The sequence below is a fragment of the Phascolarctos cinereus genome, unplaced genomic scaffold, assembly GCF_003287225.1.
Source record: "Phascolarctos cinereus isolate Bilbo 61053 unplaced genomic scaffold, phaCin_HiC Scaffold_3;HRSCAF=262, whole genome shotgun sequence".
NCBI lineage: Eukaryota > Metazoa > Chordata > Mammalia > Diprotodontia > Phascolarctidae > Phascolarctos > Phascolarctos cinereus.
Genome location: NW_027555736.1, coordinates 234,793,058 through 234,797,279, shown reverse-complemented (window position 1 = coordinate 234,797,279; position 4,222 = coordinate 234,793,058). Strand labels below are relative to the sequence as shown.

The 4,222-nt window shown below is 41.3% G+C and overlaps 1 long non-coding RNA gene across 1 annotated transcript; it reads left to right on the top strand.

The window, feature by feature from the left end:
• Positions 1–1,201: 1,201 nt before the first annotated feature.
• On the top strand, positions 1,202–3,731 carry LOC110208491 (uncharacterized). The gene is made up of 3 exons (XR_013485452.1): positions 1,202–2,580; positions 2,783–2,957; positions 3,656–3,731. It is a non-coding gene; the product is annotated as an uncharacterized LOC110208491 (long non-coding RNA).
• The last annotated feature ends 491 nt before the right edge of the window (positions 3,732–4,222 follow it).

Here is a 4,222-nt window from a genome sequence, read left to right as displayed (position 1 = left end):
TATATATATATATATATATATATATATACTTTTTTAGAAGATGTTACTGAGAATAATAAATCATGTGCAAAAAGGAGGAGAGTTTCTTTTGGAGCCCCTCTGAGACCCGAATTATTTGATGAAAATTTACCTCCCAATACACCTCTTGCAAAAGGAGAAAGCCCAGAGACGACCAAAACAGCATCCACAACCTGTGTCCCAAGAAAGTCAATAATGAAGGTACAATATTTTAGACAAGCATTTAATCTGTCTGTAGTTTAAATTATGCATTTCTCTACGATCCATACCCTAACTGCATTTTTAACAAGTAGTGGTATATATTATCCTATCTTCAAAAATGATTTCCTATTGAATATCTTTTTAAATGGAGAGAGTTCAGTTATTTGTTGTTATGTTGGCTTCTCATACACTAGCGACTCAAGGTATTCCAGCCTATAAGGGGAGCATCAGGTCTTGCCATAGTGCCCTGAGTTTCTCTAGGTCTGCTATGGTTATTGCAGTGTTTAAAAAAAAGCTGAGACATAAAATCTCATTTAACATTTCCCATCATACATAGCATGTGATTCAGAAAATAAGCAAAACCTTTTTTTGCCCATTATACACTCTGCCTTAATCAGACCCTAAACTTGCAAGACCTCAGAGCATCAAAGGGAGGTGACGTGTACACTGTAGGGCCCTCAGACTCTAAACATGTTCAGCTTCTGCTTTGTGCTGCTGCTATTAGTTTTATACTTAGGGGGGGCAAGTCATATAGTCCCTATTTCCTAGGGTCATTGGGAAAAGAGAAAGTTCTTTGCTACCCTGACAAGTGCTGCTAGGTAAAGAAATGAATCCTTTGCCAAACAACACTCCTAACAGTATGCCCCTGTAGTTATGGTTGCTGCCACTGGGTGGTGGTAGACAGTAAATCTGCAGCACTGAGCTCTAGTAGTGATGGAAAACTCCCTTCATGCTTTTCGAGCTGATGGCAGGGGTCCCATCTACAGCAAACCAGTGAACTTGCCAGCATTCCTAACAAGTGGCCAGACAGGCTTTGTCTGAGGACCTCATCTACCTCCAATTGCCTTGGGGAAGCAATCCTTTCCAACTTTGGGGTAGCGTAGCTTTTATTGGTAGGAAGGCAAGGCCTAAACTAACATTCTCAGGACCAATGGTGGCTGGCATCATTGTTATACAGAGACATACATGTTGCTATATCCATCTCACTGCTACCTGGCAGCAGGGGGGAGACTTTTGTCCCCAAAGCTCATTGAGCCTCGAGGGGTGCCTTTGCAGAGATCATCTCTGTAGGATTAGCCCTCAGAGGGTTGTTGTCAGACTCAAATGAAATGTCTGTTACAGGCTTTTGATGCACCTTGGCCATATTCAGTCATTTATTAGGGAACCATAGCACATCTTGTCATTTATAAACTGTATAAAAATGTCCACTGCAGCAGACGCATTCTAAACCACCAGAAAAAGAGCCTTCCCCCAGTGTAGTGGAAGGGATACCGCCATGTACAAAAGACCCACACCAACAGCTTCCTGCCATTCCTAATAAGAAGTCTGCACCGAGCAGGGATAACATCACCTTGTCAAAATTCGTGGAGGAGAGAACAACATCTATTCCCAAAATCTAGACAGACCATCCAGCCCCACAAGACCCTGAGCACACCGTCGGTCTGGAGGAGATCCTCCTCTGCAAGAAGAAGCCAGGTTTTTGATGCGCTACAGACGATTGACTCCAACAGAGGAGCACCAAAAGACAATCTCATGGGTATTTGAGCAGGGAATCATTTTCCGATGGTTTTTACAGGCAGGGGGCAGGCAGTCCCCTGGCTTCAAAGAGCTTAAGACGTTCAGTCTACCAACAGAGGGAACAGATGTAGGAGGAACAGTAAGAAGGCCAGTATATGGCTGGATCAGACAGTGCAGAGCTGTGTGCGGGGCTTGAGGTAAAAGGTGTAAATAAAACAAGGCTGGAAAAGCTAGTAATCTCATGGGAGTGATAGAAAGCTGCTTTTAGAGTTTGTCAGTAACAGGAAGGAGTGGAGACATGATGGGTAAGACTCGTGTGCTGGGGTTAGCCAAAATCACTTTGGCAACTACTGCAGGAAAGAGAAAAGGAGGGAAAACAGGAATTCGGCACTTGTTACAAATCAGTTTGCAGTGAGAGTAGGGGGGCAGCTTTTAGATACAGTATCTGGTGGTATTTGTGAGTGAAGAGAAAAGAGGAGTTTGACCTGATAGATGTGGGGAGAAGAGATAAATGGCAACATTTGGCTGGATGTATCGAGCAAGAAAGTGGGGGAGAGAATGCCTTGAAGTGAGTTGGGTGACTAGAAATAGAGAAGATATCAGTGGTTAGGGAGGTTTGGTTTTCTCTTTGTTGATTGTTTTATCCCAAAAATGTTCATTTATGTTCTGTTTGAATGAATTTTATTTGTATTAATTGTTGGTTACTTTCCTTAACAGTTGTACACTCTTGGGCAGATGTGGTGAGATTAGGTACTAAAAAAACCACAAGCACACATTGTTATAAAACATGGTCTTGAGAGAAGGATAATAAAAAAGCAGAAGAGATTAACCCCCAAGGTCAAGGTACATTACAGAAATGTGGAGATCATTTTTACATGTGTGTGTGTGTGTGTGCATGTTATACATATACATAATACATGTGTGTATATACATATATATCATCATGTGTATTACACATTTACATTTGTGTACTTATGAATGTCATCTGAGCAAACATTAAGAAATACTGAATTTATTTTTGGAAATGTTTCTTTTTCCTTTACAGAAGAAGCCTGCAAACCACTCACAGAATCACTTTAGCACAAGCTTTGCAAACTCTCCCTGCACCCTAGTGATTGGCAGAGCTCATACTGAAAAAGTGACCGAGCCTGTATGGCCCTGTATGATGCTGAACAACTTTGTTTTAAACCCTAAGATGGAGATGAATGAGGATTTAGCAGGTGAAAGAGTGTGCACAGAAGGCCATGAGAATGTCATGCAGTGTGTTTGTAGAAGCACAATTTTAAAAGAGCTGATAGAAGTGCTCCCCAACTCCTTACAGAAGGGGGAGCGTGCATTCTTGAGAGGTCCTGGCCAATTGTTGTGGTCGGATCTGGTGGGATAGCCTATCTTTTCAGCTACAAACAAACCAGCCCCATGATAACTCTGAGTTGGCATAGTTATGCCTCTGGGCAGGGCTAGGCTGTATCTTGCGGTATGTGGTCGGGAAGAATAAAGGTGGTTGTGAAGCAACAAGAGAAGCAGACAGACTGGCCTAAATGCCAGTCAAGAACTGAAAGCCAGTGGAAGGAAGCAGGAAAGGAGAGTTGAGTTTGCAGCCTAGGTTGGGGGCCTTGGACTTTGAAAAGAAATCATTATGCCTAATGAGCAGAGGGAGTCTGTTGCATTGTTTGAAGTAGGAATGAGAGTCAAGAGTTTGCATCTAGATTGATTGCATGCCAGGGATTTTGAGAAGAGATCTTTTTATGAATAGAATGGAAGGGGACTCTGTCCCATTGTTTTCTTGTTGGAAAAGGGTGGAATATAACTTTTTTACTTTTAAAAAATACATATCTGTAATATATACAGTACATACGCATATATGACGTTCTATGTTTTTATTGCATACATTAATGTTACTTATTTTCTTCATTAATAGCATTACCAGGCATGTTTGAAACCCCCATCAAAAAAAAACTGCAAATGTGTCTCCTGACATTGGTAGAGATTTACACAATTCTTCAGGAGATGAAGACTCTTTAGAACGTAGGTTACATGATGACTCTAGTGCTTGGTTTTTCTTTTTTTCTTCTGTGAAACTTTGGAATGGCAAGTTATGATTTGCCCTTGCCATGCCAGTAGAGGTTTCATGAGTTGCTATAGCTAACCTTCAACCCAAAGGGCTGGTCCCTCACTGAATCACAATGACATAACCTATCCATGTAGAATTTTTACTTTATGATGAATAAGGAGAGCTAACATCTAAACGTAGTTCAGACATTCTTGTGATGTGACAATTTAGACATTTCTTATAAGTTATACTTAGCAACTATACAAAGAATCTTTGACTTCAATCTCCCCCATCCAATTGCAAGTCTTGTCAGTTCTCTCTCCAAGGATAAAGGGATGTATCCCTTTTTTCCTACTACTGTGGCCAGCACTCTACTTCTAGGCCCTAATTGCCTCTAGCCCTTAACTGTTAAAATAACTTCCTAATTGGCCTCCT